This window comes from Erythrolamprus reginae, chromosome Z, assembly GCF_031021105.1.
Source record: "Erythrolamprus reginae isolate rEryReg1 chromosome Z, rEryReg1.hap1, whole genome shotgun sequence".
Classification (NCBI taxonomy): Eukaryota; Metazoa; Chordata; class Lepidosauria; order Squamata; family Dipsadidae; genus Erythrolamprus; species Erythrolamprus reginae.
This window is the reverse complement of record NC_091963.1, coordinates 3,723,019-3,735,659: the sequence shown is the minus strand read 5'-3', so window position 1 is coordinate 3,735,659 and position 12,641 is coordinate 3,723,019. Positions and strand designations below refer to the sequence as shown.

General features: G+C 41.4%; 1 protein-coding gene across 1 annotated transcript in view; it reads right to left on the bottom strand.

The window, feature by feature from the left end:
* OBSCN (obscurin, cytoskeletal calmodulin and titin-interacting RhoGEF) overlaps positions 1-8,955 on the bottom strand; it is a 334,659-nt gene extending 325,704 nt beyond the window's left edge. The window contains 1 exon segment of the mRNA XM_070766937.1: positions 8,881-8,955. The gene's annotated coding sequence lies outside the window, so the exon portion shown is untranslated.
* Between the last annotated feature and the right edge of the window lie 3,686 nt (positions 8,956-12,641).

Below are 12,641 nucleotides of genomic sequence, written 5' to 3'. Positions count from 1 at the left end.
TTTGCTGAGTTGTATTGACATAATAATAATAATAATAATAATAATTATTATTATTATTATTATTATTATTATTATTATTATTATGTCAATACAACTCAGCAAACGAGATCACTATGCTGGATTTCATATTTCATATAATTATTATATTTATTATCATCATTATTATCATTATTATCATTATTATCATTATTATCATTATTATCATTATTATCATTATTATCATTATTATCATTATTATCATTATTATTATTATTATTATTATTATTATTATTATTATTATTATTATATTTATAGGCCGCCCCTCTCCTAGGACTTGGAGCGGCTCACAACAGCAGTAATAATGCAATGCAATACAAATCCAATGTAAAAAACTAAATTAAAAACCCATTATTACTAAAAAACAATCAATTCTACACAATTACACCACTCTCGGATACTAAAGTCAAAAGGGTGGGGGAGAGAATTAATCTCCCCATGCCTGAACATCTTGCGGAAGGCAAAGAGGTTGGGGACAATTCGAATCTCTGGAGGGAGCTGATACCAGAGAGCCGGGGCCGCCACAGGGAAGGCTCTTCCCTTAGGTCCCGCCAGACAACATTGTTTAGTCGACGGGACCCGGAGAAGGCCAACTCTGTGGGACCTAATCGGCCGCTGGGATTCATGCGGCAGAAGGATACCCGAAGGTGCACGCATAGCACAATACCAGTGCGGCATCCTTTACCGTTCCAGCAGGAACCTACTACTGATCCCTAGGCTCCGGAGGCTACCAGCTGGCCAGCACACACATGCATGCAGAAGCTGATATAGGGCAACACTTCATGTGGCCTCATGTATAGCTCCATGTGCCACCTGTGTCACGCATGCCATAGGTTTGCCATCACTGACATAATAGGTCATAAAAACAGATGTGACTCACTTAACAATCACTTTGCTCCCAACTGTGGTTGTAAATCACGGACTATCTGTAATTATCAGGCATCACAGGAAGCCTTTGGGTACAACTATTATTTATTTATTTATTTATTTTATTTATTTCTTTTGTCCAATACACAATAATACACAATGAAGGTTATAGAGATATAATAGAGAAGAAATACAAGATATAGGAGAGACTATAGGACAGGGGTCGGAAGGCACTCTAGTGCGCTTATGTACGCCCCTTACCTCTTAGGAATCTGGAGAGGTCAACCGTGGATAATCTAAGGGGAAAATGTTTGGGGATAGGGGATGATACTACGGAGTCCGGTAATGATATCTGCGAGACCGCCTTCTGCCGCACAAATCCCAGCGTCCGGTTAGGTCCCAAAGAGTTGGCCTTCTCCGGGTCCCGTCGACTAAACAATGTCGTCTGGCGGGACCTAGGGGAAGAGCCTGCTCTATGGCGGCCCCGACCCTCTGGAACCAGCTCCCCCAGGGATCAGGACTGCCCCCACCCTCCTTGCCTTTCGTAAACTTCTTAAAACCCACCTCTGCCGTCAGGCATGGGGGAACTGAGACTCCCCCCCCCTTGCCTATGTAGCTGTATGCATGATATGTTTGTGTGTATGCTTTTCTATATACAGTATTGGGGGTTTTAGGCTTTTTAATGTAAAATTGTTATTTTAAACTTTAATATTAGATTTGTTACTGTATATTGTTTTTATCATTGCTGTGAGCTGCCCCGAGTCTGCGGAGAGGAGCGGCATACAAGTCTAATAAATAATAATAATAATAATAATAATAATAATAATAATAATAATAATAATAAAAATGTGTTCCCCGCTTCGACAACCCGATTACTAAAGTCATATTTTTTACAGTCAAGTTTGGAGCGGTTAATATTAAGCTTGAATCTGCTGTGTGCTCTTGTGTTGTTGTGGTTGAAGCTGAAGTAGTCTTTGACAGGCAGGACATTGCAACATATGATCTTGTGGGCAATACTTAGTTCATGTTTAAGGCGTCGTAGTTCTAAGCTTTCAGGACCCAGGATTGAAAGTCTAGTCTCTTGGGTATTCTGTTTCGAGTGGAGGAATGAAGAGCTCTTCTTGTGAAGCATCTTTGAACATTTTCAAGGGTGTTAATGTCTGAGATGCGATATGGGTTCCAAACAGATGAACTGCATTCGAGGATGGGACTGGCGAAAGTTTTGTAAGCTCTGGTAAGTAGTGTAAGATTTCCAGAGCAGAAGCTACGTAGGATTAGGTTTGCAACTCTTTAATTAATTAATTAACTCTTAGTTGAACTTATTATTAATGTGACTTTTATGCCACCCCTCTTCGAGGACTCGGGGCAGCTTACAACATATAATGGAACAATATATAGTATATGCACAAAACTGGAAGGGAGAAGATATCCCCAAGGAGGAGGATGCAATAAAGAAAATCATAGAATGTGCAGAGATGGATATGATGACAAGGCGGCTAAATAATCAAGAAGAATCAGATTTTTACAATATTTGGAATAAAGTTTATACATGGTTAAATAAATAAAAATAAATAAATAAAATAAAATAAAAATTCAAATGACCTGAAAGCATGTAAATGTATTAAAATAGTTCATTTTTCTATCATTACAGTTATTAATGGTTAAATTACATAAAAACAAAAATTCTTCTTTTCATTCAAATTACTATGTTGAATTTGCAAATTATTAGTATACTGTATTCCTTTTCTGTATTAGAAAGACTTCTACCATAAGTGGTGCAATTGTAGCCCAAAATATATGTTAAATGTCTGTCTGTCCTGTTTGTCTTTTTTAGTGAAAATTGATATATTTTTTTTTAAAAAAAGGAACAATATATAACGTCCTAAATCCAATTAAATCTATAATCTAAAACCTCCCAAAACCATAAAAAGACAGTCATTCCCATTCAATCGACTTGTTCTCAACACATTCGTCGGCCACGGGGCTAGAGTCTAGTGACCCCAAGCCTGGCGGCAGAGATGAGTCTTAAGTCTCTTATGGGGCAGTGTAAATCTCTGGCATGACAATAAACATGGATACTATCCACATATTTGTTGGAGATAGTTCTCGACTTACGTCCGGTTGCTTAGTGCCCCCCCTCAAAGTTATGTCGGATTTCCCTGGCAGTTCTTGTTATGACTCAGTTCTGCAGTTCTGACAGCCACCATGGCTTTGGGCTCTCAGCAGCAGTGAAATCCAAACATTTTACTACCAGTTCTGTGGGCGTGACTTGGTGGGCATGGCTCCAATCCCACCCAACTCTTGGGGCCAGCCAGAGGTGGTATTTGCTGGTTCTCTGAACTACTCAAATTTCCGGTACCAGAATCTGTCAGAACCTGCTGAATTCCACCTCTGGCTTTCAGCCATCTGGACATTTCTAGTCATTTCCAACATTCTATGATTACATGACCATGTTTTACCATGATCCACTTAGTGACTGTTGCAGAAAAGGTCATAAAATCAGGTCAGTCAGACCTGATTTACAATCATCGTGACTTACTATTATGATGAGCAGGCTCTACAGTCGTAATTCAAGGACTATCTGCCATTCAGCTGGAGAAAACCAAGAAGGCTTTCTGGAAAAAATCCACTTTATTTAGCTACAGTTACAGGAGTTGGAAATAGGTTATGATTTAAGGAAGCTAAAAGAATTATTCTGCATGTTGCCTCTTGTTGAAAGGACTGCTAATTTTAGGTTAATTCTTTCCATCTCCCATTCCAGTCCTTCTCACACGTGGCAAAAGGGAGACGGAGAGACTTCAATTCCCAGAATTCCCCAGACAGCCAAGCCAGCGGAATGATGGAGAGATAGATCAGTGTTTCCCAAACTTGACAACTTGAAGATATCTGGACCTCAACTCCCAGAATTCCCCAGACAGCATTTGCTGGCTGGGGAATTCTGGGAGTCAAAATCCAGATATCATCAAGTTGCCAAGGTTGGGAAACACTGAGATAGATGATAGACAGACCGACAGACTGACAGACCGACAGACCTGGTGGAGATGGGGAGAAAGGGAGGGAGGGAGGGAAGGAAGGAGACAAGTGGGGAGGGATAGAGAGAGGTGGAAGGAGAGACAGAGATAGAGAAAAGAAGGAGAAAGATGATAGAGGTGGAGTCAAAAAAGTCAAGATGGCTACCATCCCTATCAACCTCATTATTATACTCCAGAGCTCCATTCTGTTTTCAACATGGGTTCAAACCTTTCAGCCTCTTCTAAATTTCTCTCCCCGTCTGCTGACCCGAGTTTTTTTACACAAAGGGTGTGCCCTGTGCTACTTCCTAACAATCCTAATGAGTTGGTCCCAGCTGTCTTCTCCTCCTGATCAAACACTCCCCCCCTTCACAGTTCTTTCCCTCCCCCCACCCCCACCCCACTCCATTTCATACCATCCAAGATCCAACCCATATGGTTTTCCACCTGTCTGCAAACTTCAAACCCGCATCCCACCAGTGACAAGTTGGCTTGGATTCCGTTACAAAACTAAATAATTCTTGCCTTACTTTTTGAGTCAAATCCAGATTTAAGCCAGATTTAGCCATACTGGATTAAAAAGTCAATGGCCACCAAGGTCAAAATCTCCAAGATGGTGGACATTGCATAGCAATAGACATTTGCAACATCGGATCTGATGTCATGCCGATTTTTACTGCCTATTTCAATAGACAGCGGTCCTTTCTCCTAATCTTTCTTAATCACATTATTCACTTAGTGACTACAGTAATTCACTTAACAACCCTGGCAAAAAGGGGGTGTAAAATCAGTCACTCTTAAAATCTGATATTTTTTAGGTAATTAAATAATGATGAGAGTTAAGAATTCAATACAGATAGCCCTAGACTTACAACCACAATTTATTTATTTGAATTTCTATGCCGCCGAATTCCCGAGGGCCAAAAATTCAGCCCAAAATTTCCGTTGCTAGCTAGACATTTGTTAAATGAATTTTGCTCCGTTTTATGACTTTCCTTGCCACAGTTGTTAAGTGAATGGCATGTTCATTAAGTGAATCTGGACTTCCCCATTGACTTTGCTCGTCAGATGGTCACAAAAGCAGATCATGTGACCCTGGGACACTACAATAGTCATAAATACGAGACAGTTGCTAAGCATTTGAATTTTGATCACGTGATCACGTGCTGCAACGGTCATAAGTGTGAAAAATGGTGATAGGTCACTTTTTTTCAGTGCTTTTTTAATCTTTGAATGGTCACTGAACAAACTGTTGCAAATCCAGGACTGCCTACACAGGGGTCTTCAGTTTACAACTGTTAGTTTAGTGACCATTTGAAGTTGCAACAGCACTGAAAAAATGTGATTTACAATTGGCCCTCCCACTTACAATGATTTGCAACCACTTACAATGGTTTGCCTACCGGCTTCTGACAAGCAGAACCAATGGGGATAGCCAGATTCACTTAACAACAATAAACTTAGCAACTGCAGTGATTCACTTAACAACCATGGCAAAAGAACATTGTAAAACCATGCACCTATTCATTTAACAACTGCCTTCCTTAGCAATGAAACCTCTTGTCTCAACCTTGGTTGTAAATCAAGGACCGCTTTCAGGAAATGTGGGCAGCTCTGATTATAACCTTGTTTTAATTCTTCTACTTTTATCAAATTTTCTCCTGCTAAAACGAAATGGAATTGTTTTGTCTTGCAAACTGCCATCACTACCAATCCAACTATTTAGAGAAGGGGGGGGTGTCTCTGAGCATAAGAAGAGTATTTTTCCTCATGGGATAAACAACAAAAACATCGCAAGCATTGCACAAAACAAAATAGCGATGGTCATACAACATAGGTTTGCTCTAGAGATAGTCACAACTGTCCATTTAGCGATTATTTGAAGTTACAACGGCACTGAGAAAATGACTTCCGACCATTTTACACTACACAGAGTCCAGAAAATAAATGAGAGAAAGATGGATGGATGGATGGATGGATGGATGGATGGATGGATGGATGGATGGATGGTTGGATAGATAGATAAGATAGATAGATAGGATAGGATAAGATAGATAGATAGATAGATAGATAGATAGATAGATAGATAGATAGATAGATAGATAGATAGATAGATAGATAAGATAGACAGATAGATAGACAAGATAGACAGACAGACAGACAGACTAGATAGATAGATAGATAGATAGATAGATAGATAGATAGATAGATAGATAGATAGATAGATAGACAGACAGACAGACAGACAGACAGACAGACAGACAGACAGACTAGATAGACAGACAGACAGACAGACAGACAGACAAGATAGATAAATAGATAGATAGATAGATAGATAGATAGATAGATAGATAGATAGATAGATAGATAGATAGATAGATAGATAGATAGGATAGACAGACAGACAGACAGACTAGATAGATAAATAGATAGATAGATAGATAGATAGATAGATAGATAGATAGATAGATAGATAGATAGATAGATAGATAGATAGATAGATAGATAGATCACAAATAAATAAAAATAAATAAATATCTTTCAGTTATATCTTATACAGCATCCCCACAGTCACATGATCAAAATTCAGCTGCTTGGCAACCAACTCATACTTATTATGATGACTGTCATAATGTCTCAGGGTCACATGATCCCTTTTTGTGAACTTATGACTAGCAAAGTCCGTGGGAATAAACCAGATCCTCTTAACAACCATGTTACTAATTTAACGACTGCAGGGATTCACTTAACAAACATCGCAAAAGAAAAAAAAATCACAAAACGGGATAAAGCTCACTTAACAACTGCCTTGCTTAGCAATATAAATTTTTGCCTCAGTTGTGGTGGTGAACCACCGAACTCAATAAAAAATTATTTCAAAAAAATAATACTGCATGCTTAGCTTATAGGTCTGCATTCTGCAAAATGTAATACAGAGATTATTCATACCTGATGAGTTCCAATCTTTCTTAGCCTAATATATATATATATATATGGGTAGTTTTCAACTTAGATTAAAACAGAATTTCCACCACTAAGGAAGGTAGTTGTTAAGTGAGTCACATGTCTGCTTTTACAACCTTTTAAAACCCTTTTGTTAAGTAAATCCCTGCAGTTGTTAAGTGAATCATGCAGCCATTAAGTGAATCCAACTTCCCCCATTGACTTGGGTTTGGCTGGGAACATCGTAAATAGCGATCTTGTGACCTGGGCACGATGCCAGTTGCCAAGCGCCTGAATTTTAATCACATGACCATGGGGATATTGCCTATGGTCGTAAATGCGAGGACCAGTTGTTTCAGTGCTGTTATAAGTGTGCTTACTTACAAACGGTTATTAAGTCATGAATGACGGATATTCAACTAATTGTCCTTAAAGGCACAAAAAAAATCAAGATCTCCAATAAACACCCTTTCAATCCAATTTAAAATCATCATGATTACATACTACTAAATTATGGAACCACCCACAAAGCCTCTGCAGGGCAGTCCAGGTCAAGTCTACCTTCCACGCCCAACAGTCGCAGTGACTTCAGGAAAGTCACACCCTTCCCCTTTCTTAGCCTGTCCTACCTCGCAGGGCTCCACTGTAACATTGGAATAACAATAAAAAATGTAGCTATGCCAACTCCTTTTCCCAATAAGAAAGTCAACTTTACATTTAGTATAGCTAAGTCCTCAACTTGCAACTACGATTGAGCCCAAGCTAGGCGAAACATTAAGTGGGCGTCTACCTCGTTTTACAAACTCTCTCTTCCCGAAGTTGTTATGTGAATCGCTGCAGTTGATAAGTTAGTCACACAGTTGTTAAGTGAATCTGGCTTCCCCGGTGGCTTTGCTAGTCAGAAAGTCACAGAATGAGACCCCCGGGCATTGCAACCGTCATGAATACACGTCAGTTGTCAAAGCACCTGAATTTTGACCATGGGACGGTGCAGTGGTTGTAACGGTGGAAAAGGGGTCATAATAAGTCACTTTTTTCAGTGCCGTTGTGAACTTTGAACGGTTGTTAAACGGACGTTGTTAAGTCGAGGACTGCCTGCAAATATATTTTTAGAAAAATAACTCTCCCGTCTGCTTGGACAGTATCAAGGGAATAATCTCGATTGCCATCAAATTTTACCAAGCACATTCCATGCAATGCAATGCACTGTTCACCTAAATAAGTGTTTTGTTCTTTTTTAAGGCATGCGTTTTGCCCATTGATCCCCCCAGGCTGTATATAACAGGCAAACACGGCTCAGCTCCTCTCCATTCCAGCCAGGCCTGATCACTGACCGATGGCTCTTAAAATAGCTTCAGCTGTCCAGCTCTATCTTTTTTGCAAAGCTCCCCTGGAGAAATCCAAGCTGAGAACTGGAGGCAGGAGAATAAAGCAGAGGAGATTTAATACTTAGAATTGCTCACATGCTGAAATCTGGATTTTCACCCGGCGCAGAATTCTTGCAAGACGCTTCCTTATTTAGGAAGAAAAAGCCACGCCAAAAAAAATAAATAATAAAAAAATCAATGCCATATTTCCAACCCCCATGCAATTCAAAGACAGCATTATTTTCCTGCTTAAAACCCCATGAAATCCTGGTTATTTTAAACCGACATTTAAAATCCTGCCTGGGTTGAATTGGCCTCGTCCAGGAAAACCAACCAACCAACCTGCTTTCCAGGTTCAGCCCGTGTTTTGTCTGAAACGGTATATAGGATTTCCTGCTTGAGAGCAGGGGGGAGGGGGGGCAGTACTACAAGACCTCCAAAATCCTTTCCAACTCTTTTATTGATATCTTCAGGCTGAAAATCAAAAAAGGGATTTTTTTGACTTTCAACCTTAACCAAACCAACATGGAAATGGGTATAGGGAGAGTGGGGAGGGGGGAACAAAACTAGAGCTTTTTTTTTATTTTATTTTTTTCCTCTCAACAAGCCACCATTCTCTGGTCTGTCCTGTCGAGAGTGCAATCGAAGGACCTTACCTGGGATCTTTTATTTTTCAAGCCTCTTTAATTGGGACGGTGGGTGGATAGATTCTTGACCATTTCAGTAACCCTCCAGAAGACGGTGAAGAGGAGGCTAGGAGGGTTCAGGGCACCCCTTTTTCCCCTCCCAGCCCCCCACCCTGGGAAGAACAAAACAGAAACCCCAGTGAGGTTGGGGATGTGCAGAAGGCAAGCCCCCAGCCTCACCGAGATGACCCCTGGCTTTAGCTGAGACCCAGCTCCTCCCTTGAACCGTCTCCACCAGTCATGTTGGTTTGCTGACGTGATCCTCTCCCCGGCTGTCCATCTCCAAAATAGTCCTAGGTGTCAGTTGGTAGGCAGATTAAATTTCATCTGCCTTGCGGTGCCTCAAAAGGCATCATGTTGGACGGAGGGGCTGCGGTGAGGAGTGGGCGTCGCTGAACCAGCCCTGGCTGGGCGTTGCTCGTTTGGGAGAAAACTGCTCGAGGCTAAAACCTTCACGGCCGGCCGAACAATTTGCAGGAACTCTCGAATCTAAAGAGGAGAAGGGGGCATGGTCGCGTCTTCCAATACTTGAGGTGCTGCCACGGAGAAGACAGCCTGTTCTGGAAAGCACAGGTGAAGGCAGGACAAGAAGCAACAGGTGGGAGATTATCAAAGAAAGTTCCAACCTAGAAATTACGGAGAGATTTCCTTGCAATGAGAACAAAATCAATCCACGGAACGGCTTGCCTTCTTCAGGAATTGTGGGTGCTCTCCAACACTGGAGGTTTTTCAAGAGAGCCCGGAATGGTATAAAAATGTTTTGAGCATAGGGTTGGATTATATGAACTCTAAGGTCCCTTCCAATTCTGTTACTCTATTATTCCATTCTCCAAAGCCACTGGAAGGCAGGGGGGGGAAAAGCAAGTGATGGAAATTTTATCCAGGAGAGAAGCAACCAAGAACTAAGAAGAAACTTATGGACAGGGGAAAGAATTAACCAGTGGAACAGCTTGCCTCCAGAAATTGTGGATGCTTCAACCCTTGAGATTTTTGAGATGAGGTGGGACAGCCACCTGTCTGAAATGGGTATTAAGGCCTCCTGCCTCCGCAAGGAGCTCGGGCTAGAAGACCTCCAAGGCCCCTTCCAAGCCTTTTTATTCTGTAATTCTGGTAACAAGGACACTGTGAAGTTAGGAAGGTTAAAAGATCCAGAAAAATCTGCTTGGTTGCACAAGTTGCTCTGCTTGCTTGTATGATGTGTGCAAAGAGACAGGTGGAGATTTTCATGATTGACAGGACCAGAAAGGACCTGAGCAGCAAATGCCAGAAAACCTTCTTTCTCCCATGTGGGTTTTTAAAACTGTTTTTTTCCCCATGGAACCAAGGTGAATATTAGAGGAAAACAATAACTCCAAAGAGAGTAAGAAAAAAAAATGCAATACCACTTCTGTGCTCCCTGAAACTTGCTAGGTGCTTGGTTAAAATGTAATAACGAGTGAAAATTAAAGTCTTAATTTCAAAAAATTAAAATTAGACTTCTAGGAAGCCCCACACCCTAGATTAAAAGTCTTTATTCTTATCATTAAAAGAGGCAGAATAGAATATTTTTTGTAAGAGAAGTAGAGAAAACATGTTCTTAAAGGCAGAAAGCAGCCCCATTCTTCCTGCATAGTGAAACAGCCTCCAGCAGACGCTTGAAATCGAGATGGATATTTCATGCCCATTAAGAAATTCAGGCCAGCCTATTCATCAACAAAACACCTGCAGCTCCAACTGGTGGGGTTAAAAAGAACAGGATGTGATTTTTAGGATATGATTAACCCCAGGGGTGGGCTTCAAAAAATTTAGCAAAGAGTTCTCTGCCCAGTTGCTGATGGGGCATGGCCATGGTGGGTGTGGCCCAGTCTGGCTTCCTGCACCACTGGGGGCGGGGTTTGCTCTCCCTGGCCTCAAGCGGCTTTCCTTGAGCCTCCAGGGGGGTGAAAACTGCCTCAGCAGGCTCCGGAGGCCCTCTGGAGGCGGGAAATGGACCCATATCTGGCCTTCCCATTTTTGAGAAGACCCGTTTTTCGCCCTCCCAAGCCTCCCCACCAGTAGCAGGTTTCTACTGGTATAGATAAGGACGCTGCACCGGTAGCAAAAGTTGTGCTGTGTTAGCAGTTTCGCTTCTCCTGTGTGCAGGCGCACATGTCCCAGTGTGTTTTTGCTTCTGCGCATGTGCAGGAAGTAAAATCTCCCGAGGGGATGCATGCGGGAAAGTTTTTGGTGATTTTTTTCCTTTCTATGCATGTGTGGAAGCAAAAAAATCACCGAAATCTAATGCACATGTGCATCCCCTCGTGAGATTTTGCTTCCTGCCCATGCGCAGAAGCAAAAACACACTGGGATGCGCACGTACGCAGGAGAAGCGAAGCCGTGCACGCATCACAATGGTAGCAGCGGGAATGGGAGTCTGCCATTGCTCCCCACATGTCTTGCACTTATCTGCACCCAAAACGAGCCACGTGAGGACTCCTGGGAGGGGCAGGATAGGCGGGTCCAGCCTGGAATAGGATGTGGGGCAGTGTTCCCTCTAATTTTTTGGGGGGTGTGGGCGGAAAAGTATAGTGTCTGAGCGGCAGTCCCTTCGGGACTGGGCGGCACAGAAATAATAAATAAATAAACAAACAAACAAACAAACAAATAAAAAACCCACCCTGTTTTGCCTCAGAGAATTTCAAAATAAAATACTGTACTGTGTCTATAACAGTGAGCTCATAATAGGGCAACTCTATCAATATCAAAATGCCACTTAAATAGATGAGCTAGTTTCAAACTAGATTTTGATTTTCTTTCTCTCTTCCTTACTCCCATTCTTTTTCTTTTTCTTTTCCTTCCTCTCTTTTTTCTATCTGTTTCTCTCTCTTCCTCTCTCTCTCCTTCCCTCTCACTCTTTCCCTCTCGGCTTCTGGGCAGGTTTGGAAAACTCTGAGTTGATTATGATTTTTATGTGAGCGATTGCTCACTGCTCAGCTTAGAGGGAACTATGATGTGGGGGCTCTCCGAACTGCACAGAATCTTAGCTAGAGGTTCTCCCGAACCCCTAGGAACCCCCTTGCAATTAACTCACCACCATTGAAATAGTGAAAGGCACAAGCTCACTACATTGCACAACCCATCTGGAGCATCTCAAAATGCCCAAAACCTATAAAGATCAAACCACTCATTCAGCTATTTTGCCAGCTGTCCCAGAACTGCATGTTGTTGTTGATTCTGCTCATAAATAAACCTTTCTTTAAGCAGCTAGTTAGCCCTCCCTTTTATTTCTAGCCACTTTCTCCAGGCTTGGAAGTGGACCAGGATTTTTTTTCTTCCTACAGACTCCTGACCTCTCATTATAGCACCAAGAACTCACTTTCCTGACTTATAAAATTAATTGTCTTTATATCTTTTGTCTTCTCACATCTTTTGTGGCATAATTTATATGTCTTCAGCCTTATGAATGCCGTGGCATGAAGGAAGGTAAAGAGAATTTTTTTCAAAAAAAATCACTCAGAAGAGAGAATGATTTCAGTTACGAAGGATTTTGTGGATGTACAAAACATATTGCTGGTAAATGATAAAAAAATCTGTTAATTTTTTTTGGGAACAGATAGCCCTTGATTTATGACACCATTGAGAACCACATTTCTGTTGCTAAATGAGACATCTGTCATTAGTTTTTCCCCATAGTATGACCGTTCTTGCCAGAGTTGTTAAGTGAATCAGTGCATCATGTTAAGTCACAAACATTGTTGCTAAGTGAATCCAGG